Here is a 23,698-nt window from a genome sequence, read left to right on the forward strand (position 1 = left end):
AGCAGAGTGGCGCAGCGGAAGCGTGCTGGGCCCGTAACCCAGAGATCGATGGATCAAAACCATCCTCTGCTATTAACATTCTTATTTACACCAACAATAAAAACCTCTTTTGCTACACACAATCAAATCGCACTGATTTTATCACACTTTACTTCCAACTACTTCCTGCTTGCAATACACAACAGGGATAAATTATTAATTAAATTTACAAAGGGTGTGTTCCAACAAAGATCTATTTGTCAGTGTTGCCCTGTGAACAGGTAGCTTCTTCTGATCTAGTGGGTTGCATCAGAAGAGAGTTTGCCGATCACGAATTTAATTTCCTTTTGTTTCCCCTTTTACTTACAAGACCAAGCCACTTTTCAATCACCAGTCACTAGTTTCAGATTCCAGATATATTCGATGAGGTAGCGTGGCCGAGCGGTCTAAGGCGCTGGATCAAAATTCCAATCTCTTCGGGGGCGAGGGTTCGAATCCCACTACTGCCTGATATTGCGGCATTCGTAAATTTCGTCGCTTGGCCAACAGCCGTAAACCGTGCAGACACGGCGGTTTTGTTCAGTATTTTGTCACATTTTCCTTCAGTTGTTATTGGCAGATAGATCTGATTGCAGAATTTCCTCTTGTGCATAATTGGCCTGAACACCGTCCCGAACACGACAAACACCGCCACCCAACCAACTGAATTCAGCTCGTTCACTCACTCGTCTCCACACCTGCTGCCTCTCACTTATTCAGATATGCACCACTTTTACAATTTTGTTTCTTCCATTTCTTACAATCTACCGACCGCGCCCCCCATTGCTGTCAAACTCGAACCCACCATCTCTCCGTCGTTTCCCCGTTCGCCCTTCCAATCTTGCCGGCTCAACAGCCCCTCCCATTTGCTCCTGTGCTCCAATCCGATTAATGTAACACGAGTATCTTTTGTTCAATCTAACCTATCCAGACAGTGAAAGTTACATTAAGACATGGTTAAGAGAAGATCCATTCTGTAAAAAAAAGGCTGGGTGGGATCTGGACTCTGACTTCAGGATGTGAGTCAGATGTGTTTTTCATATCATTAGTCTGAGGAAGTTGTGATTCGCTGGGCAAACTTTTCCTATTGTTCTCTCCTCTTATAATTATGATACATTTCAGGCTCAATGCGTCAGGTTTTATTTATCACACTTTACACTTTACTTACAGCAACTTCCTTCTTGCAGTAAACACAAGAATCTGCCACACAACTTTCTAATCACGTTATTCGCACCAACATAAGCTGCAAATGCTGCAAACTTGGAGCAGCCTTGGCCTTCCCCTTTCTCTCAACGCATTCCTGCAGCGCCGCCTCTCCAGCACCAGATGGTGGTCTTCGGCCTTTACACAACAAGGAATACCTTCACACAAGACGGAACACCGTTGCACAACACGGAGAACCTTTACACAACAGGAAACACATTACTCAATATCGGACATCTTTACAAAGCAGACAACATCTCTAAACAACAGGGAAAACCTTTACACAACAGAGAACATCTTTACGCAACAGTGAACAACTTTATATAACGGGGAACATCTTTACACAACAGGGAATTTCTTTACACAGCAGAAAGCACCTTCATGCAAGTCTATCTCCGCATCTCAGTCTCCGTTTCCCTGTCTGTCTACAAACCCTCTCTGTTTCTCCCGAAGTCCCGGATTTCCCTCAGTCTCTGTCTCTCCCTTGTGTTATTCGGTCTGTCTCTCTCTCTCTGTCTCTCTTGTTTATTCAGTGTATTTCTCTATCCCTCCCTTTGTGTGGCGAGAAAGACCCTTGCTAGTTTTCTGTGTGTCATTTTGTGTCTGTCCCATTGTCGGTGGAGTAATACTGAGTGTCCTTGTGAAATTACGCAGCCATGTGAGCCTGCCAACACGGGTGCTGCGGGGTCCGGGTCTCTGGGCTGTTTGACGGCCGTGCTGTAGCTTTCAACACAGCCTGGATGCTGAAATTTGTCTCGCTAACACACAGCACCGTGGGGCATCGGAAGCTAAACACCAGCCGGCATTTTGCACCAGCCGACAGCAGAGTGGCGCAGCGGAAGCGTGCTGGGCCCGTAACCCAGAGATCGATGGATCAAAACCATCCTCTGCTATTAACATTCTTATTTACACCAACAATAAAAACCTCTTTTGCTACACACAATCAAATCGCACTGATTTTATCACACTTTACTTCCAACTACTTCCTGCTTGCAATACACAACAGGGATAAATTATTAATTAAATTTACAAAGGGTGTGTTCCAACAAAGATCTATTTGTCAGTGTTGCCCTGTGAACAGGTAGCTTCTTCTGATCTAGTGGGTTGCATCAGAAGAGAGTTTGCCGATCACGAATTTAATTTCCTTTTGTTTCCCCTTTCACTTACAAGACCAAGCCACTTTTCAATCACCAGTCACTAGTTTCAGATTCCAGGTAGCTTTGATGTGGTAGCGTGGCCGAGCGGTCTAAGGCGCCGGATCAAGATTCCAGCTTTCGTCGGGGGCGAAGATACGAATCCCACTACTTCCTGATATTGCGGCCTTCGTAAATTTCGTCGCTTGGCCAACGGCCGTAAACCGTGCAGGCACGGCGGTTTTGTTCAGTATTTTGTCACATTTTCCTTCAGTTGTTATTGGCAGATAGATCTGATTGCAGAATTTCCTCTTGTGCATAATTGGCCTGAACACCGTCCCGAACACGACAAACACCGCCACCCAACCAACTGAATTCAGCTCGTTCACTCACTCATCTCCACACCTGCTGCCTCTCACTTATTCAGATATGCACCACTTTTACAATTTTGTTTCTTCCATTTCTTACAATCTACCGACCGCGCCCCCCATTGCTGTCAAACTCGCACCCTCCATCTCCCCGTCGTTTCCCCGTTCGCCCTTCCAATCTTGCCGGTTCAACAGCCCCTCCCATTTGCTCCTGTGCTCCAAGCCGATTTATGTAACACGAGTATCTTTTGTTCAATCTAACCTATCCAGACAGTGAAAGTTACATTGAGACATGGTTAAGAGAAGATCCATTCTGTAAAAAAAATGGTGGGTGGGATCTGGACTCTGACTTCAGGATGTGAGTCAGATGTGTTTTTCATACCATTCGTCTGAGGAAGTTGTGATTCGCTGGGCAAACTTTTCCTATTGTTCTCTCCTCATAATTACGAAATATTTCAGGCTCAGTGCGTCAGGTTTTATTTATCACACTTTACGCTTTACTTACAACAACTTCCTTCTTGCAGTAAAAACAAGAACCTGTCACACAACTTTCAAATAACTTTATTCGCAACAACACAGCCTTGCAACACAGTGGGTTGCATCAGAAGAGAGTTGCCGACCACGACTTCAATTTCCTTTTGTTTCCCCTTTTATTTAAAAGACCAAGCCTCATTTCATTCACCAGTTACTATTTTCAGATTCCTTAACCGATTGCTGTGGTAGCGTGGCCGAGCGGTCTAAGGCGCTGGATTTAGTATTCCTGTCTCTTCGGAGGCGCGGTTCAGAATCCCACCGCTGCCAGTTATGGTTGAATTTATAAATTTCGTTTCACAGAAAGCGTTATACTATGCAGGCCAGACAGTTTTGCCAATATCTATATCATTTCTAAAACTTTCGATGCTATCATTTCTGTTCACGCACACGTCTCCACGTGCGCTGTATCTCACTTACTCCGATTCCAGCACTTCTTACAATTTTGTTGCTCCTTGCTGCCACCATCTCACCGCCGCTTCCCTGTTCGCCCTTCTAAACTTCCCGGTTGAACAGCACCTCCCCTCTGCTCCTGCGCTCCATTCCGATTATTATATCACGAATATATTCTCAAGCTGACACAGAGGGAGAAATAGACTGGATTTTAGGCGGTTTTATTTTTCCAGAGAGCAGTAATGCGTTGCACTCCGGTGTTGTGGGAGCTGACTCTCTGATCGCCTTCAAGAAGGATGGGAAAAAACATGGCAGATGGAAGTTAACGCAGAGAAGTGTGACGTAATATATTTTGTTAGGACGAATGAGGAGAGGCAAAATCAACGAAATGGTAGAATTTCAGACGGGTGCATGAACAGAGAGACCCGGCGGTGTATGTGCACAAATCTTTGATGCTGGCAGGACACGGCTGTTAAAAAGCACATGGGAAACTTGGCTTTATCAATAGAGGAATAGAGAAGAAAACTAAAGAAGTTATGCTAAATCTTCCTAAAACACTGGTTACCCTCAGCGGGACTATTGTGTTCAATTATGGCATACACTTTGGGAAGGATGGCTAGGCCTTGGAGAGGGTGCAGAGCAGATTTCTAGAATGGTACCAAGTTATGTGGAGAGATTGGAGAACCTGGGATTGTTCTCCTTAAAGCAGAAACGGTAGAGATTTTCAAAAACTTGAAGTGGTGTGATAGATCAAGTAGGAAAACTATTTCCTCTGACAATTGGAAAGGTAACCAGAGATAATAGATGTAATATATACTGGCGCGCAGGCGCTTGTTAAGTGCAGGAACACATTACCTAAAATGGTAGTGGAGTCAGATTCAAAGCAATCTCAAAAGGCAATTGGACATGTTTTTGAACTGCAATAATCTGCAGGCTTGTGGGAAAAACGCTGGGGTGTGGGATGAAATTTGACAGTTCTTTCGAAGAGCCGGCACAGGCATGACAGTCTATGACTTTAACTCCTCCATAATGTTAAAGGACTACATGCGCTCTACTCTCAGTCTACTATTTTTCCTATAGGGACGAGGCCAAATATTTCCAGAAGACGTCCTTCTCATTTCCCCTTCCACTGTTCCTGACGATGCCAGAATTCTTCTCTTCACCCACAGTTGCTTCAGGAACTCCTTCTTCAGCACATACTGTGAAAACACAGGGAGATCAGAAAGAAAAGGTTGCCAGGTCTTCTGCACTGCATCACAGCATAGTACCAATAGGGGATATAGCTCAGTGGTAGAGTATATGCTTCGCATGTATGTATAATCCTGGGTTCACTTCCCAGCATCTCCAGATGCTGTTTTCTGCAAAATGTTGTTTTAGGCGTTCCAGAATCTGATGCCTCGGTTAAACATTTTTTCCAGTCCTTAAAATCTATCGACCGCGCCACTCATGCTGCCACTCTCGCAACCACCATCTCACAGCCACTTCCCCGTTTGCCCTGACAGACTTCCCTGTTGAAAAGCGCATCTCATGTGCTCCAATCCGTTTAATATAACAAGAATAACAAGAACCAGAGCAGCACGGTGGCATAGTGGTTAGCACCTGTTACCTCACAGCGCAAGGTAATCCAGGTTCGAATCCAGCCTCACGTGACTGTCTGTGTAGAGTTTGCACAGTCTGCCCGTGTTTGTGTGGGTTTTCTCCGGGTGCTCCGGTTTTCGCCCACAGTCCAAAAGATGTGCGGGTTAGATGGATTAGCTATGATAAATTGATCCTTAATGTTAGGGGGATTAAATACGTGGGGTTACAGGGATAGAGTGGCATATGTGTCGGTGCGGGCTCAAAGGGCCGAAATGGCCTTTATCTGCACTGTGGGGTTTCTGTGATTCTCTGAATATATTATCAACCTGTCCAATCGACACAGGGAACGTTACTTTAAGACAACGATAGGAGAAAATACACAGGTGGCGAGCTGGACTGTCTGTTCAGGATGAGGGTTAGCTTTGTTTTTCATTCCATTAGTCTGAGGAACTTGTGATTGTGAGAGCAAATATTTCCTATTATCTATTGTATAAAAATGGAGTTCTTCTTTCCGTGAAATGGACAGTGGTGAGCATACTGCTGCTGCCTTCTTGCTTCCAATGGGAACAATCACTTCAGCGATCAGTCTCATGCCTGGCACCCTGGATAATCCACTTCCCTTTTACCAATATTCCAAGTGCGGCTTTCTTGCCATTAAAATCCACCTGGAAAATCGGCGACAGTAGATAATCCATTCTGAACATCATTTTCTACACTTTCCTCAGGTTTACACATACATGGATTAGAATGGAAAGCTTGCAACTATTACAATTGCCAGAGAACTGCAGCTTCCTTGCATCGCTCTGCACCCTGATCACATGACAACAACCAACCAATCACATAGAGCGGCGCGAGAACACCCCCATTGAATGTGTCCAATCAGGGCCTGAGGATTGAATTGCTCTGTCACATGCAGTTCCAGTAAGTTGGAGGACTCAGCTGTGACCGGATGACTTGTTGCTGTCGCGAGCGCCGCGGCCGAGAAGCGAGCAGCCCCTGCAATCTCTTGTTTTCAGCCAAATGCTAGAGGTATGAATTTCTAATGACAAAATCTTTGACGCTAACTGATTTGGTTGCTGTATTTGAATGCGGTTTAGTGCCTCGCACGGGCCTTGTGATTTTCTTTTTGCGTGCGGTTTGCAGTGTGTGATCGCTTAACATTTTGCGACTGAAATTAAATGCAATATCTGATTCAAATTGTTGCTTCATATGGCGTTCGGTCAAATTGAGGAAATTCGACACTACGAACGGGATTCAAATCGCCTTTTCTCTTGTGTGCTGCTTTTGTCCCTTTGTATGGCCGCGTGCCTCAGGGAATGTGGTTGAAGAATAAATCTTTGGCTGCATTGTTTTTCCTGCTGGTTGTCCATCCAGCTAAACATAGTCTTCTGTGGTGAAATCAATTCAGCAGACGCTACGAAGGAAGAACATATAAATTCTTTCATGGCTTGAATGGGCGGATTCTGAAAGGTTGTTTACCCTGGATGTGGAGCCCGAACTAGGGGTCAAAGTTTCAGAATAAGGGGTCGGCCATTTAAGATTGAGATGAGGAGAAATTGCTTCATTGTAAGGGTTGTGTATCTTTGGAGTTTTCTAACGCAGAGGGATGTGGTGGTTCAGTCGTTGAGTACATTCCTAACTGAGATGGATATGTACATTACGGAAATCAAGGTATATGGGGCTAGGTCGGTAACTTTCAGTTGAGGTAGAGGATCAGCCATGATCTTATTGAATGGCGGAGCATGATCGAGGGCCGCATGGCCAAATCCTGCTCCTATTTCTTATGATCTAATGTAGCGATTTAGGCCGGCGGTGTTGAGAACTGTGGCTCGTCTGCCTTAGTTCATTAAATAAGCATCGCAGTAGGAAGCAGCATCAACTGGAAGATGGCTGCGCGGAAGACGTGCATTTTCTTCAATGGGTTGCAAAATAAAATATTTTCGACGGTTAAAATTGCTTTGACGGTTCCAAGAGCGTTAAATAACGTAGTATTCTCCTTTGGCTTAGGCCTCTCGTAATGTCATAATGGGGTGAAGTGCTTGTTATACTTTCTGCTTGAAACTTTGTTTGATTGTAGCTTTGAATCTCGGCAGAGGAACCGAAAGGCAGCAGTACAAATTAAGTAAAAAGCGATCATTTGGGACGACGTCCTCGGTGCCGTAGTCGGCAGGATTCGAACCTGCGCAGGAAAACCCCAATGGATTTCTAGTCCATCGCCTTAACCACTCGGCCACGACTACCCTGACAGTGGTTTGGACCCACGCAGCTTCTCATTTGCTTCGAAATCGGTGCCTCTGCTGTGAACACTCTGGCACATAATCACATGGGTTCATGTGGAATAATTCCAATTGCAAACATTTTCGTGTCTGTCTCTGTGGCGCAATGGGCCAGCGTGTTCGGCTGTTAACTGAAAGGTTGGTGGTTCGAGCCCACCCAGAGACGTGAGTAACTTTTAATTTTTGCAAACTCATCTATTGTTTAAAAATGGAGCCTTTGATTCCGTGAAATGAACAGTGGTGAGCATACTGCTGCTGCCTTCCTGTTTCCAATGGGAACAATCGCTTCATCGATCAGTCTTCTGCCAGGCAGCATGGATATTCTACATCCCTTATACCAATACTCCAAGTGCAGCGTTCTTGCATTAAAATCCAGCAGGAAAATCGGCCACAGTGGATAATCCATTCTGAAAACCCTTTTCTACACTTTCCTCAGGTTTACACATACATGGATAAGAATGGAAAGCTTGCAACTATTACAATTGCCAGAGAACTGCAGCTTCCTTGCATCGCTCTGCACCCTGATCACATGACAACAACCAACCAATCACATAGAGCGGCGCGAGAACACCCCCATTGAATGCGTCCAATCAGGGCCTGAGGATTGAACTGCTCTGTCACATGCAGTTCCAGTACGTTGGAGGACTCAGCTGTGAGCGGATGACTTGTTGCTGTCGCTAGCGCCGCGGCCGGGAAGCGAGCAGCCCCTGCAATCTCTTGTTTTCAGCCAAATGCTAGATGTATGAATTTCTAATGACAAAATCTTTGACGCTAACTGATTTGGTAGCTGTATTTGAATGTGGTTTAGTGGCTCGCACGGGCCTTGTGATTTTCTTTTTGCGTACGGTTTGCAGTGTGTGATCGCTATACAATTTGCGACTGAAATTAAATGCAATATCTGATTCAAATTGTTGCTTCATATGGCGTTCGGTCAAATTGAGGAAATTCGACACTACGAACGGCATTCAAATCGCCTTTTCTCTTGTGTGCTGCTTTTGTCCCTTTGTATGGCCGCGTGCCTCAGGGAATGTGGTTGGAGAATAAACCTTTGGCTGCATTGTTTTTCCTGCTGGTTGTCCATCCAGCTAAACATAGTTTTCTGTGGTGAAATGAATTCAGCAGACGCTACGAAGGAAGAACATATAAATTCTTTCATGGCTTGACTGGGCGGATTCTGAGAGGTTGTTTACCCTGGATGTGGAGCCCGAACTAGGGGTCAAACTTTCAGAATAAGGGGCCGGCCATTTAAGATTGAGATGAGGAGAAATTGCTTCATTGTAAGGGTTGTGTATCTTTGGAGTTTTCTAACGCAGAGGGATGTGGTGGTTCAGTCGTTGAGTACATTCCTAACTGAGATGGATATGTACATTACGGAAATCAAGGTATATGGGGCTAGGTCGGTAATTTTCAGTTGAGGTAGAGGATCAGCCATGATCTTATTGAATGGCGGAGCATGATCGAGGGCCGCATGGCCAAATCCTGCTCCTATTTCTTATGATCTAATGCACCGATTTAGGCCGGCGGTGTTGAGAACTGTGGCTCGTCTGCCTTAGTTCATTAAATAAGCATCGCAGTAGGAAGCAGCATCAACTGGAAGATGGCTGCGCGGAAGACGTGCGTTTTCTTCAATGGGTTGCAAAATAAAATATTTTCGACGGTTAAAATTGCTTTGACGGTTTCAAGAGCGTTAAATAACGTAGTATTCTCCTTTGGCTTAGGCCTCTCGTAATGTCATAATGGGGTGAAGTGCTTGTTATACTTTCTGCTTGAAACTTTGTTTGATTGTTGCTTTGAATCTCGGCAGAGGAACCGAAAGGCAGCAGTTCAAATTAAGTAAAAAGCGATCATTTGGGACGACGTCCTCGGTGCCGTAGTCGGCAGGATTCAAACCTGCGCGGGGAAACCCCAATGGATTTTTAGTCCATCGCCTTAACCACTCGGCCACGACTACCCTGACAGTGGTTTGGACCCACGCAGCTTCTCATTTGCTTCGAAATCGGTGCCTCTGCTGTGAACACTCTGGCACATAATCACATGGGTTCATGTGGAATAATTCCAATTGCAAACATTTTTGTGTCTGTCTCTGTGGCGCAATGGGCCAGCGCATTCGGCTGTTAACTGAAAGGTTGGTGGTTCGAGCCCACCCAGAGACGTGAGTAACTTTTAATCTTTGCAAACTCATCTATTGTTTAAAAATGGAGTCTTTGATTCCGTGAAATGAACAGTGGTGAGCATACTGCTGCTGCCTTCCTGTTTCCAATGGGAACAATCGCTTCATCGATCAGTCTTCTGCCAGGCAGCATGGATATTCTACATCCCTTATACCAATACTCCAAGTGCAGCGTTCTTGCATTAAAATCCAGCAGGAAAATCGGCCACAGTGGATAATCCATTCTGAAAACCCTTTTCTACACTTTCCTCAGGTTTACACATACATGGATTAGAATGGAAAGCTTGCAACTATTACAATTGCCAGAGAACTGCAGCTTCCTTGCATCGCCCTGCACCCTGATCACATGACAACAACCAACCAATCACATAGAGCAGCGCGAGAACACCCCCATTGAATGTGTCCAATCAGGGCCTGAGGATTGAACTGCTCTATCACATGCAGTTCCAGTAAGTTGGAGGACTCAGCTGTGACCGGATGACTTGTTGCTGTCGCTAGCGCCGCGGCCGAGAAGCGAGCAGCCCCTGCAATCTCTTGTTTTCAGCCAAATGCTAGAGGTATGAATTTCTAATGACAAAATCTTTGACGCTAACTGATTTGGTTGCTGTATTTGAATGCGGTTTAGTGCCTCGCACGGGCCTTGTGATTTTCTTTTTGCGTGCGGTTTGCAGTGTGTGATCGCTTAACATTTTGCGACTGAAATTAAATGCAATATCTGATTCAAATTGTTGCTTCATATGGCGTTCGGTCAAATTGAGGAAATTCGACACTACGAACGGGATTCAAATCGCCTTTTCTCTTGTGTGCTGCTTTTGTCCCTTTGTATGGCCGCGTGCCTCAGGGAATGTGATTGGAGAATAAATCTTTGGCTGCATTGTTTTTCCTGCTGGTTGTCCATCCAGCTAAACATAGTTTTCTGTGGTGAAATGAATTCAGCAGACGCTACGAAGGAAGAACATATAAATTCTTTCATGGCTTGACTGGGCGGATTCTGAGAGGTTGTTTACCCTGGCTGTGGAGCCCGAACTAGGGGTCAAAGTTTCAGAATAAGGGGCCGGCCATTTAAGATTGAGATGAGGAGAAATTGCTTCATTGTAAGGGTTGTGTATCTTTGGAGTTTTCTAACGCAGAGGGCTGTGGTGGTTCAGTCGTTGAGTACATTCCTAACTGAGATGGATATGTACATTACGGAAATCAAGGTATATGGGGCAAGGTCGGTAACTTACAGTTCAGGTAGAGGATCAGCCATGATCTTATTGAATGGCGGAGCATGATCGAGGGCCGCATGGCCAAATCCTGCTCCTATTTCTTATGATCTAATGTAGCGATTTAGGCCGGCGGTGTTGAGAACTGTGGCTCGTCTGCCTTAGTTCATTAAATAAGCATCGCAGTAGGAAGCAGCATCAACTGGAAGATGGCTGCGCGGAAGACGTGCATTTTCTTCAATGGGTTGCAAAATAAAATATTTTCGACGGTTAAAATTGCTTTGACGGTTCCAAGAGCGTTAAATAACGTAGTATTCTCCTTTGGCTTAGGCCTCTCGTAATGTCATAATGGGGTGAAGTGCTTGTTATACTTTCTGCTTGAAACTTTGTTTGATTGCAGCTTTGAATCTCGGCAGAGAAACCGAAAAGCAGCAGTTCAAATTAAGTAAAAACCGATCATTTGGGACGACGTCCTCGGTGCCGCAGTCGGCAGGATTCGAACCTGCGCGGGTAAACCCCAATGTGATTTCTAGTCCATCGCCTTAACCACTCGGCCACGACTACCCTGACAGTGGTTTGGCCCCACGCAGCTTCTCATTTGCTTCGAAATCGGTGCCTCTGCTGTGAACACTCTGGCACATAATCACATGGGTTCATGTGGAATAATTCCAATTGCAAACATTTTCGTGTCTGTCTCTGTGGCGCAATGGGCCAGCGCGTTCGGCTGTTAACTGAAAGGTTGGTGGTTCGAGCCCACCCAGAGACGTGAGTAACTTTTAATCTTTGCAAACTCATCTATTGTTTAAAAATGTAGTCTTTGATTCCGTGAAATGAACAGTGGTGAGCATACTGCTGCTGCCTTCCTGTTTCCAATGGGAACAATCGCTTCATCGATCAGTCTTCTGCCAGGCAGCATGGATATTCTACATCCCTTATACCAATACTCCAAGTGTAGCGTTCTTGCATTAAAATCCAGCAGGAAAATCGGCCACAGTGGATAATCCATTCTGAAAACCCTTTTCTACACTTTCCTCAGGTTTACACATACATGGATTAGAATGGAAAGCTTGCAACTATTACAATTGCCAGAGAACTGCAGCTTCCTTGCATCGCCCTGCACCCTGATCACATGACAACAACCAAACAATCACATAGAGCGGCGCGAGAACACCCCCATTGAATGTGTCCAATCAGGGCCTGAGGATTGAACTGCTCTGTCACATGCTGTTCCAGTAAGTTGGAGGACTCAGCTGTGACCGGATGACTTGTTGCTGTCGCTAGCGCCGCGGCCGAGAAGCGAGCAGCCCCTGCAATCTCTTGTTTTCAGCCAAATGCTAGAGGTATGAATTTCTAATGACAAAATCTTTGACGCTAACTGATTTGGTTGCTGTATTTGAATGCGGTTTAGTGCCTCGCACGGGCCTTGTGATTTTCTTTTTGCGTGCGGTTTGCAGTGTGTGATCGCTTAACATTTTGCGACTGAAATTAAATGCAATATCTGATTCAAATTGTTGCTTCATATGGCGTTCGGTCAAATTGAGGAAATTCGACACTACGAACGGGATTCAAATCGCCTTTTCTCTTGTGTGCTGCTTTTGTCCCTTTGTATGGCCACATGCCTCAGGGAATGTGGTTGGAGAATAAATCTTTGGCTGCATTGTTTTTCCTGCTGGTTGTCCATCCAGCTAAACATAGTTTTCTGTGGTGAAATGAATTCAGCAGACGCTACGAAGGAAGAACATATAAATTCTTTCATGGCTTGACTGGGCGGATTCTGAGAGGTTGTTTACCCTGGCTGTGGAGCCCGAACTAGGGGTCAAAGTTTCAGAATAAGGGGCCGGCCATTTAAGATTGAGATGAGGAGAAATTGCTTCATTGTAAGGGTTGTGTATCTTTGGAGTTTTCTAACGCAGAGGGCTGTGGTGGTTCAGTCGTTGAGTACATTCCTAACTGAGATGGATATGTACATTACGGAAATCAAGGTATATGGGGCAAGGTCGGTAACTTTCAGTTGAGGTAGAGGATCAGCCATGATCTTATTGAATGGCGGAGCATGATCGAGGGCCGCATGGCCAAATCCTGCTCCTATTTCTTATGATCTAATGTAGCGATTTAGGCCGGCGGTGTTGAGAACTGTGGCTCGTCTGCCTTAGTTCATTAAATAAGCATCGCAGTAGGAAGCAGCATCAACTGGAAGATGGCTGCGCGGAAGACGTGCATTTTCTTCAATTGGTTGCAAAATAAAATATTTTCGACGGTTAAAATTGCTTTGACGGTTCCAAGAGCGTTAAATAACGTAGTATTCTCCTTTGGCTTAGGCCTCTCGTAATGTCATAATGAGGTGAAGTGCTTGTTATACTTTCTGCTTGAAACTTTGTTTGATTGCAGCTTTGAATCTCGGCAGAGAAACCGAAAGGCAGCAGTTCAAATTAAGTAAAAACCGATCATTTGGGACGACGTTCTCGGTGCCGTAGTCGGCAGGATTCGAACCTGCGCGGGGAAACCCCAATGGATTTCTAGTCCATCGTCTTAAGCACTCGGCCACGACTACCCTGACAGTGATTTGGCCCCACGCAGCTTCTCATTTGCTTCGAAATCGGTGCCTCTGCTGTGAACACTCTGGCACATAATCACATGGGTTCATGTGGAATAATTCCAATTGCAAACATTTTCGTGTCTGTCTCTGTGGCGCAATGGGCCAGCGCATTCGGCTGTTAACTGAAAGGTTGGTGGTTCGAGCCCACCCAGAGACGTGAGTAACTTTTAATCTTTGCAAACTCATCTCTTGTTTAAAAATGGAGTCTTTGATTCCGTGAAATGAACAGTGGTGAGCATACTGCTGCTGCCTTCCTGTTTCCAATGGGAACAATCGCTTCATCGATCAGTCTTCTGCCAGGCAGCATGGATATTCTACATCCCTTATACCAATACTCCAAGTGCAGCGTTCTTGCATTAAAATCCAGCAGGAAAATCGGCCACAGTGGATAATCCATTCTGAAAACCCTTTTCTACACTTTCCTCAGGTTTACACATACATGGATTAGAATGGAAAGCTTGCAACTATTACAATTGCCAGAGAACTGCAGCTTCCTTGCATCGCCCTGCACCCTGATCACATGACAACAACCAACCAATCACATAGAGCGGCGCGAGAACACCCCCATTGAATGTGTCCAATCAGGGCCTGGGGATTGAACTGCTCTGTCACATGCAGTTCCAGTAAGTTGGAGGACTCAGCTGTGACCGGATGACTTGTTGCTGTCGCTAGCGCCGCGGCCGAGAAGCGAGCAGCCCCTGCAATCTCTTGTTTTCAGCCAAATGCTAGAGGTATGAATTTCTAATGACAAAATCTTTGACGCTAACTGATTTGGTTGCTGTATTTGAATGCGGTTTAGTGCCTCGCACGGGCCTTGTGATTTTCTTTCTGCGTACGGTTTGCAGTGTGTGATCGCTTTACAATTTGCGACTGAAATTAAATGCAATATCTGATTCAAATTGTTGCTTCATATGGCGTTCGGTCAAATTGAGGAAATTCGACACTACGAACGGCATTCAAATCGCCTTTTCTCTTGTGTGCTGCTTTTGTCCCTTTGTATGGCCGCGTGCCTCAGGGAATGTGGTTGGAGAATAAACCTTTGGCTGCATTGTTTTTCCTGCTGGTTGTCCATCCAGCTAAACATAGTTTTCTGTGGTGAAATCAATTCAGCAGACGCTACGAAGGAAGAACATATAAATTCTTTCATGGCTTGAGAGGTTGTTTACCCTGGATGTGGAGCCCGAACTAGGGGTCAAACTTTCAGAATAAGGGGCCGGCCATTTAAGATTGAGATGAGGAGAAATTGCTTCATTGTAAGGGTTGTGTATCTTTGGAGTTTTCTAACGCAGAGGGATGTGGTGGTTCAGTCGTTGAGTACATTCCTAACTGAGATGGATATGTACATTACGGAAATCAAGGTATATGGGGCAAGGTCGGTAATTTTCAGTTGAGGTAGAGGATCAGCCATGATCTTATTGAATGGCAGAGCATGATCGAGGGCTGCATGGCCAAATCCTGCTCCTATTTCTTATGATCTAATGCACCGATTTAGGCCGGCGGTGTTGAGAACTGTGGCTCGTCTGCCTTAGTTCATTAAATAAGCATCGCAGTAGGAAGCAGCATCAACTGGAAGATGGCTGCGCGGAAGACGTGCGTTTTCTTCAATGGGTTGCAAAATAAAATATTTTCGACGGTTAAAATTGCTTTGACGGTTTCAAGAGCGTTAAATAACGTAGTATTCTCCTTTGGCTTAGGCCTCTCGTAATGTCATAATGGGGTGAAGTGCTTGTTATACTTTCTGCTTGAAACTTTGTTTGATTGTAGCTTTGAATCTCGGCCGAGGAACCGAAAGGCAGCAGTTCAAATTAAGCAAAAAGCGATCATTTGGGACGACGACCTCGGTGCCGTAGTCAGCAGAATTCGAACCTGCGCGGGGAAACCCCAATGGATTTCTAGTCCATCGCCTTAACCACTCGGCACGACTACCCTGACAGTGGTTTGGACCCACGCAGCTTCTCATTTGCTTCGAAATCGGTGCCTCTGCTGTGAACACTCTGGCACATAATCACATGGGTTCATGTGGAATAATTCCAATTGCAAACATTTTCGTGTCTGTCTCTGTGGCGCAATGGGCCAACGCGTTCGGCTGTTAACTGAAAGGTTGGTGGTTCGAGCCCACCCAGAGACGTGAGTAACTTTTAATTTTTGCAAACTCATCTATTGTTTAAAAATGGAGTCTTTGATTCCGTGAAATGAACAGTGGTGAGCATACTGCTGCTGCCTTCCGGTTTCCAATGGGAACAATCGCTTCATCGATCAGTCTTCTGCCAGGCAGCATGGATATTCTACATCCCTTATACCAATACTCCAAGTGCAGCGTTCTTGCATTAAAATCCAGCAGGAAAATCGGCCACAGTGGATAATCCATTCTGAAAACCCTTTTCTACACTTTCCTCAGGTTTACACATACATGGATTAGAATGGAAAGCTTGCAACTATTACAATTGCCAGAGAACTGCAGCTTCCTTGCATCGCTCTGCACCCTGATCACATGACAACAACCAACCAATCACATAGAGCGGCGCGAGAACACCCCCATTGAATGTGTCCAATCAGGGCCTGAAGATTGAACTGCTCTGTCACATGCAGTTCCAGTACGTTGGAGGACTCAGCTGTGAGCGGATGACTTGTTGCTGTCGCTAGCGCCGCGGCCGGGAAGCGAGCAGCCCCTGCAATCTCTTGTTTTCAGCCAAATGCTAGATGTATGAATTTCTAATGACAAAATCTTTGACGCTAACTGATTTGGTAGCTGTATTTGAATGCGGTTTAGTGGCTCGCACGGGCCTTGTGATTTTCTTTTTGCGTACGGTTTGCAGTGTGTGATCGCTTTACAATTTGCGACTGAAATTAAATGCAATATCTGATTCAAATTGTTGCTTCATATGGCGTTCGGTCAAATTGAGGAAATTCGACACTACGAACGGCATTCAAATCGCCTTTTCTCTTGTGTGCTGCTTTTGTCCCTTTGTATGGCCGCGTGCCTCAGGGAATGTGGTTGGAGAATAAACCTTTGGCTGCATTGTTTTTCCTGCTGGTTGTCCATCCAGCTAAACATAGTTTTCTGTGGTGAAATCAATTCAGCAGACGCTACGAAGGAAGAACATATAAATTATTTCATGGCTTGACTGGGCGGATTCTGAGAGGTTGTTTACCCTGGATGTGGAGCCCGAACTAGGGGTCAAAGTTTCAGAATAAGGGGCCGGCCATTTAAGATTGAGATGAGGAGAAATTGCTTCATTGTAAGGGTTTTGTATCTTTGGAGTTTTCTAACGCAGAGGGATGTGGTGGTTCAGTCGTTGAGTACATTCCTAACTGAGATGGATATGTACATTACGGAAATCAAGGTATATGGGGCTAGGTCGGTAATTTTCAGTTGAGGTCGAGGATCAGCCATGATCTTATTGAATGGCGGAGCATGATCGAGGGCCGCATGGCCAAATCCTGCTCCTATTTCTTATGATCTAATGTAGCGATTTAGGCCGGCGGTGTTGAGAACTGTGGCTCGTCTGCCTTAGTTCATTAAATAAGCATCGCAGTAGGAAGCAGCATCAACTGGAAGATGGCTGCGCGGAAAACGTGCATTTTCTTCAATGGGTTGCAAAATAAAATATTTTCGACGGTTAAAATTGCTTTGACGGTTCCAAGAGCGTTAAATAACGTAGTATTCTCCTTTGGCTTAGGCCTCTCGTAATGTCATAATGGGGTGAAGTGCTTTTTATACTTTCTGCTTGAAACTTTGTTTGATTGTAGCTTTGAATCTCGGAAGAGGAACCGAAAGGCAGCAGTTCAAATTAAGTAAAAAGCAATCATTTGGGACGACGTCCTCGGTGCCATAGTCGGCAGGATTCCAACCTGCGTGGAGAAACCCCAATGGATTTCTAGTCTATCGCCTTAACCACTCGGCCACGACTACCTTGACAGTGGTTTGGACCCACGCTGCTTCTCATTTGCTTCGAAATCGGTGCCTCTGCTGTGAACACTCTGGCACATAATCACATGGGTTCATGTGGAATAATTCCAATTGCAAACATTTTAGTGTCTGTCTCTGTGGCGCAATGGGCCAGCGCGTTCGGCTGTTAACTGAAAGGTTGGTGGTTCGAGCCCACTCAGAGACGTGAGTAACTTTTAATCTTTGCAAACTCATCTATTGTTTAAAAATGGAGTCTTTGATTCCGTGAAATGAACAGTGGTGAGCATACTGCTGCTGCCTTCCTGTTTCCAATGGGAACAATCGCTTCATCGATCAGTCTTCTGCCAGGCAGCATGGATATTCTACATCCCTTATACCAATACTCCAAGTGCAGCGTTCTTGCATTAAAATCCAGCAGGAAAATCGGCCACAGTGGATAATCCATTCTGAAAACCCTTTTCTACACTTTCCTCAGGTTTACACATACATGGATTAGAATGGAAAGCTTGCAACTATTACAATTGCCAGAGAACTGCAGCTTCCTTGCATCGCCCTGCACCCTGATCACATGACAACAACCAACCAATCACATAGAGCGGCGCGAGAACACCCCCATTGAATGTGTCCAATCAGGGCCTGAGGATTGAACTGCTCTGTCACATGCAGTTGCAGTAAGTTGGAGGACTCAGCTGTGACCGGATGACTTGTTGCTGTCGCTAGCGCCGCGGCCGAGAAGCGAGCAGCCCCTGCAATCTCTTGTTTTCAGCCAAATGCTAGAGGTATGAATTTCTAATGACAAAATCTTTGACGCTAACTGATTTGGTTGCTGTATTTGAATGCGGTTTAGTGCCTCGCACGGGCCTTGTGATTTTCTTTTTGCGTGCGGTTTGCAGTGTGTGATCGCTTAACATTTTGCGACTGAAATTAAATGCAATATCTGATTCAAATTGTTGCTTCATATGGCGTTCGGTCAAATTGAGGAAATTCGACACTACGAACGGGATTCAAATCGCCTTTTCTCTTGTGTGCTGCTTTTGTCCCTTTGTATGGCCGCGTGCCTCAGGGAATGTGGTTGGAGAATAAATCTTTGGCTGCATTGTTTTTCCTGCTGGTTGTCCATCCAGCTAAACATAGTTTTCTGTGGTGAAATGAATTCAGCAGACGCTACGAAGGAAGAACATATAAATTCTTTCATGGCTTGACTGGGCGGATTCTGAGAGGTTGTTTACCCTGGCTGTGGAGCCCGAACTAGGGGTCAAAGTTTCAGAATAAGTGGCCGGCCATTTAAGATTGAGATGAGGAGAAATTGCTTCATTGTAAGGGTTGTGTATCTTTGGAGTTTTCTAACGCAGAGGGCTGTGGTGGTTCAGTCGTTGAGTACATTCCTAACTGAGATGGATATGTACATTACGGAAATCAAGGTATATGGGGCAAGGTCGGTAACTTTCAGTTGAGGTAGAGGATCAGCCATGATCTTATTGAATGGCGGAGCATGATCGAGGGCCGCATGGCCAAATCCTGCTCCTATTTCTTATGATCTAATGTAGCGATTTAGGCCGGCGGAGTTGAGAACTGTGGCTCGTCTGCCTTAGTTCATTAAATAAGCATCGCAGCAGGAAGCAGCATCAACTGGAAGATGGCTGCGCGGAAGACGTGCATTTTCTTCAATGGGTTGCAAAATAAAATATTTTCGACGGTTAAAATTGCTTTGACGGTTCCAAGAGCGTTAAATAACGGAGTATTCCCCTTTGGCTTAGGCCTCTCGTAATGTCATAATGGGGTGAAGTGCTTGTTATACTTTCTGCTTGAAACTTTGTTTGATTGCAGCTTTGAATCTCGGCAGAGAAACCAAAAGGCAGCAGTTCAAATTAAGTAAAAACCAATCATTTGGGACGACGTCCTCGGTGCCGCAGTCGGCAGGATTCGAACCTGCGCGGGGAAACCCCAATGGATTTCTAATCCATCGCCTTAACCACTCGGCCACGACTACCCTGACAGTGGTTTGGTCCCACGCAGCTTCTCATTTGCTTCGAAATCGGTGCCTCTGCTGTGAACACTCTGGCACATAATCACATGGGTTCATGTGGAATAATTCCAATTGCAAACATTTTCGTGTCTGTCTCTGTGGCGCAATGGGCCAGCGCGTTCGGCTGTTAACTGAAAGGTTGGTGGTTCGAGCCCACCCAGAGACGTGAGTAACTTTAAATTTTTGCAAACTCATCTATTGTTTAAAAATGGAGTCTTTGATTCCGTGAAATGAACAGTGGTGAGCATACTGCTGCTGCCTTCCTGTTTCCAATGGGAACAATCGCTTCATCGATCAGTCTTCTGCCAGGCAGCATGGATATTCTACATCCCTTATACCAATACTCCAAGTGCAGCGTTCTTGCATTAAAATCCAGCAGGAAAATCGGCCAGAGTGGATAATCCATTCTGAAAACCCTTTTCTACACTTTCCTCAGGTTTACACATACATGGATTAGAATGGAAAGCTTGCAACTATTACCATTGCCAGAGAACTGCAGCTTCCTTGCATCGCCCTGCACCCTGATCACATGACAACAACCAACCAATCACATAGAGCGGCGCGAGAACACCCCCATTGAATGTGTCCAATCAGGGCCTGAGGATTGAACTGCTCTGTCACATGCAGTTCCAGTAAGTTGGAGGACTCAGCTGTGACCGGATGACTTGTTGCTGTCGCTAGCGCCGCGGCCGAGAAGCGAGCAGCCCCTGCAATCTCTTGTTTTCAGCCAAATGCTAGAGGTATGAATTTCTAATGACAAAATCTTTGACGCTAACTGATTTGGTTGCTGTATTTGAATGCGGTTTAGTGCCTCGCACGGGCCTTGTGATTTTCTTTTTGCGTGCGGTTTGCAGTGTGTGATCGCTTAACATTTTGCGACTGAAATTAAATGCAATATCTGATTCAAATTGTTGCTTCATATGGCGTTCGGTCAAATTGAGGAAATTCGACACTACGAACGGCATTCAAATCGCCTTTTCTCTTGTGTGCTGCTTTTGTCCCTTTGTATGGCCGCGTGCCTCAGGGAATGTGGTTGGAGAATAAACCTTTGGCTGCATTGTTTTTCCTGCTGGTTGTCCATCCAGCTAAACATAGTTTTCTGTGGTGAAATCAATTCAGCAGACGCTACGAAGGAAGAACATATAAATTCTTTCATGGCTTGACTGGGCGGATTCTGAGAGGTTGTTTACCCTGGATGTGGAGCCCGAACTAGAGGTCAAACTTTCAGAATAAGGGGCCGGCCATTTAAGATTGAGATGAGGAGAAATTGCTTCATTGTAAGGGTTGTGTATCTTTGGAGTTTTCTAACGCAGAGGGATGTGGTGGTTCAGTCGTTGAGTACATTCCTAACTGAGATGGATATGTACATTACGGAAATCAAGGTATATGGGGCAAGGTCGGTAATTTTCAGTTGAGGTAGAGGATCAGCCATGATCTTATTGAATGGCGGAGCATGATCGAGGGCCGCATGGCCAAATCCTGCTCCTATTTCTTATGATCTAATGCACCGATTTAGGCCGGCGGTGTTGAGAACTGTGGCTCGTCTGCCTTAGTTCATTAAATAAGCATCGCAGTAGGAAGCAGCATCAACTGGAAGATGGCTGCGCGGAAGACGTGCGTTTTCTTCAATGGGTTGCAAAATAAAATATTTTCGACGGTTAAAATTGCTTTGACGGTTTCAAGAGCGTTAAATAACGTAGTATTCTCCTTTGGCTTAGGCCTCTCGTAATGTCATAATGGGGTGAAGTGCTTGTTATACTTTCTGCTTGAAACTTTGTTTGATTGTAGCTTTGAATCTCGGCAGAGGAACCGAAAGGCAGCAGTTCAAATTAAGTAAAAAGCGATCATTTGGGACGACGTCCTCGGTGCCGTAGTCGGCAGGATTCGAACCTGCGCGGGGAAACCCCAATGGATTTCTAGTCCATCGCCTTAACCACTCGGCCACGACTACCCTGACAGTGGTTTGGACCCACGCAGCTTCTCATTTGCTTCGAAATCGGTGCCTCTGCTGTGAACACTCTGGCACATAATCACATGGGTTCATGTGGAATAATTCCAATTGCAAACATTTTCGTTTTATGTCTCTGTGGCGCAATGGGCCAACGCGTTTGGCTGTTAACTGAAAGGTTGGTGGTTCGAGCCCACCCAGAGAGGTGAGTAACTTTTAATTTTTGCAAACTCATCTATTGTTTAAAAATGGAGTCTTTGATTCCGTGAAATGAACAGTGGTGAGCATACTGCTGCTGCCTTCCTGTTTCCAATGGGAACAATCGCTTCATCGATCAGTCTTCTGCCAGGCAGCATGGATATTCTACATCCCTTATACCAATACTCCAAGTGCAGCGTTCTTGCATTAAAATCCAGCAGGAAAATCGGCCACAGTGGATAATCCATTCTGAAAACCCTTTTCTACACTTTCCTCAGGTTTACACATACATGGATTAGAATGGAAAGCTTGCAACTATTACAATTGCCAGAGAACTGCAGCTTCCTTGCATCGCTCTGCACCCTGATCACATGACAACAACCAACCAATCACATAGAGCGGCGCGAGAACACCCCCATTGAATGTGTCCAATCAGGGCCTGAGGATTGAACTGCTCTGTCACATGCAGTTCCAGTACGTTGGAGGACTCAGCTGTGAGCGGATGACTTGTTGCTGTCGCTAGCGCCGCGGCCGGGAAGCGAGCAGCCCCTGCAATCTCTTGTTTTCAGCCAAATGCTAGATGTATGAATTTCTAATGACAAAATCTTTGACGCTAACTGATTTGGTAGCTGTATTTGAATGCGGTTCAGTGGCTCGCACGGGCCTTGTGATTTTCTTTTTGCGTACGGTTTGCAGTGTGTGATCGCTTTACAATTTGCGACTGAAATTAAATGCAATATCTGATTCAAATTGTTGCTTCATATGGCGTTCGGTCAAATTGAGGAAATTCGACACTACGAACGGCATTCAAATCGCCTTTTCTCTTGTGTGCTGCTTTTGTCCCTTTGTATGGCCGCGTGCCTCAGGGAATGTGGTTGGAGAATAAATCTTTGGCTGCATTGTTTTTCCTGCTGGTTGTCCATCCAGCTAAACATAGTTTTCTGTGGTGAAATGAATTCAGCAGACGCTACGAAGGAAGAACATATAAATTATTTCATGGCTTGACTGGGCGGATTCTGAGAGGTTGTTTACCCTGGATGTGGAGCCCGAACTAGGGGTCAAACTTTCAGAATAAGGGGCCGGCCATTTAAGATTGAGATGAGGAGAAATTGCTTCATTGTAAGGGTTGTGTATCTTTGGAGTTTTCTAACGCAGAGGGATGTGGTGGTTCAGTCGTTGAGTACATTCCTAACTGAGATGGATATGTACATTACGGAAATCAAGGTATATGGTGCTAGGTCGGTAATTTTCAGTTGAGGTAGAGGATCAGCCATGATCTTATTGAATGGCGGAGCATGATCGAGGGCCGCATGGCCAAATCCTGCTCCTATTTCTTATGATCTAATGTACCGATTTAGGCCGGCGGTGTTGAGAACTGTGGCTCGTCTGCCTTAGTTCATTAAATAAGCATCGCAGTAGGAAGCAGCATCAACTGGAAGATGGCTGCGCGGAAGACGTGCATTTTCCTCAATGGGTTGCAAAATAAAATATTTTCGACAGTTAAAATTGCTTTGACGGTTTCAAGAGCGTTAAATAACGTAGTATTCTCCTTTGGCTTAGGTCTCTCGTAATGTCACAATGGGGTGAAGTGCTTGTTTTACTTTCTGCTTGAAACTTTGTTTGATTGCAGCTTTGAATCTCGGCAGAGGAACCGAAAGGCAGCAGTTCAAATTGAGTAAAAAGCGATCATTTGGGACGACGTCCTCGGTGCCGTAGTCGGCAGGATTCGAACCTGCGCGGAAAAACCCCAATGGATTTGACTAGTCCATCGCCTTAACCACTCGGCCACGACTACCCTGACAGTGGTTTGGACCCACGCAGCTTCTCATTTGCTTCGAAATCGGTGCCTCTGCTGTGAACACTCTGGCACATAATCACATGGGTTCATGTGGAATAATTCCAACTGCAAGCATTTTCGTGTCTGTCTCTCTGGCGCAATGGGCCAGCGCGTTCGGCTGTTAAATGAAAAGTTGGTGGTTCGAGCCCATCCAAAGAGGTGAGTAACTTTTAATTTTTGCAAACTCATCTATTGTTTAAAAATGGAGTCTTTGATTCCGTGAAATGAACAGTGGTGAGCATACTGCTGCTGCCTTCCTGTTTCCAATGGGAAAAATCGCTTCATCGATCAGTTTTCTGCCAGGCAGC

At 45.3% G+C, this 23,698-nt stretch overlaps 14 non-coding genes across 14 annotated transcripts; 9 read left to right on the forward strand and 5 right to left on the reverse strand.

Moving 5' to 3' along the window:
* On the forward strand, positions 1 to 72 carry trnat-cgu (transfer RNA threonine (anticodon CGU)). The gene has a single exon. It is a non-coding gene; the product is annotated as a tRNA-Thr (tRNA).
* A 1,970-nt stretch (positions 73 to 2,042) lies between these two features.
* trnat-cgu (transfer RNA threonine (anticodon CGU)) lies at positions 2,043 to 2,114 on the forward strand. Its single transcript has one exon. It is a non-coding gene; the product is annotated as a tRNA-Thr (tRNA).
* Positions 2,115 to 7,382: 5,268 nt separating this feature from the next.
* Positions 7,383 to 7,464, reverse strand: trnas-aga (transfer RNA serine (anticodon AGA)). Its single transcript has one exon. It is a non-coding gene; the product is annotated as a tRNA-Ser (tRNA).
* Positions 7,465 to 7,592: 128 nt separating this feature from the next.
* Positions 7,593 to 7,666, forward strand: trnan-guu (transfer RNA asparagine (anticodon GUU)). Its single transcript has one exon. It is a non-coding gene; the product is annotated as a tRNA-Asn (tRNA).
* Positions 7,667 to 9,369: 1,703 nt separating this feature from the next.
* Positions 9,370 to 9,451, reverse strand: trnaf-aaa (transfer RNA phenylalanine (anticodon AAA)). Its single transcript has one exon. It is a non-coding gene; the product is annotated as a tRNA-Phe (tRNA).
* A 128-nt stretch (positions 9,452 to 9,579) lies between these two features.
* trnan-guu (transfer RNA asparagine (anticodon GUU)) lies at positions 9,580 to 9,653 on the forward strand. The gene has a single exon. It is a non-coding gene; the product is annotated as a tRNA-Asn (tRNA).
* A 1,914-nt stretch (positions 9,654 to 11,567) lies between these two features.
* On the forward strand, positions 11,568 to 11,641 carry trnan-guu (transfer RNA asparagine (anticodon GUU)). Its single transcript has one exon. It is a non-coding gene; the product is annotated as a tRNA-Asn (tRNA).
* Positions 11,642 to 13,554: 1,913 nt separating this feature from the next.
* On the forward strand, positions 13,555 to 13,628 carry trnan-guu (transfer RNA asparagine (anticodon GUU)). Its single transcript has one exon. It is a non-coding gene; the product is annotated as a tRNA-Asn (tRNA).
* A 1,897-nt stretch (positions 13,629 to 15,525) lies between these two features.
* Positions 15,526 to 15,599, forward strand: trnan-guu (transfer RNA asparagine (anticodon GUU)). Its single transcript has one exon. It is a non-coding gene; the product is annotated as a tRNA-Asn (tRNA).
* Positions 15,600 to 17,512: 1,913 nt separating this feature from the next.
* trnan-guu (transfer RNA asparagine (anticodon GUU)) lies at positions 17,513 to 17,586 on the forward strand. Its single transcript has one exon. It is a non-coding gene; the product is annotated as a tRNA-Asn (tRNA).
* A 1,703-nt stretch (positions 17,587 to 19,289) lies between these two features.
* trnas-aga (transfer RNA serine (anticodon AGA)) lies at positions 19,290 to 19,371 on the reverse strand. Its single transcript has one exon. It is a non-coding gene; the product is annotated as a tRNA-Ser (tRNA).
* Positions 19,372 to 19,499: 128 nt separating this feature from the next.
* On the forward strand, positions 19,500 to 19,573 carry trnan-guu (transfer RNA asparagine (anticodon GUU)). Its single transcript has one exon. It is a non-coding gene; the product is annotated as a tRNA-Asn (tRNA).
* A 1,703-nt stretch (positions 19,574 to 21,276) lies between these two features.
* Positions 21,277 to 21,358, reverse strand: trnas-aga (transfer RNA serine (anticodon AGA)). The gene has a single exon. It is a non-coding gene; the product is annotated as a tRNA-Ser (tRNA).
* A 1,906-nt stretch (positions 21,359 to 23,264) lies between these two features.
* Positions 23,265 to 23,348, reverse strand: trnat-agu (transfer RNA threonine (anticodon AGU)). The gene has a single exon. It is a non-coding gene; the product is annotated as a tRNA-Thr (tRNA).
* Between the last annotated feature and the right edge of the window lie 350 nt (positions 23,349 to 23,698).

The sequence above is a fragment of the Somniosus microcephalus genome, unplaced genomic scaffold, assembly GCF_052327205.1.
Source record: "Somniosus microcephalus isolate GS21.2 unplaced genomic scaffold, FLI_Smic_1.0 unresolved_chr9, whole genome shotgun sequence".
Classification (NCBI taxonomy): domain Eukaryota; kingdom Metazoa; phylum Chordata; class Chondrichthyes; order Squaliformes; family Somniosidae; genus Somniosus; species Somniosus microcephalus.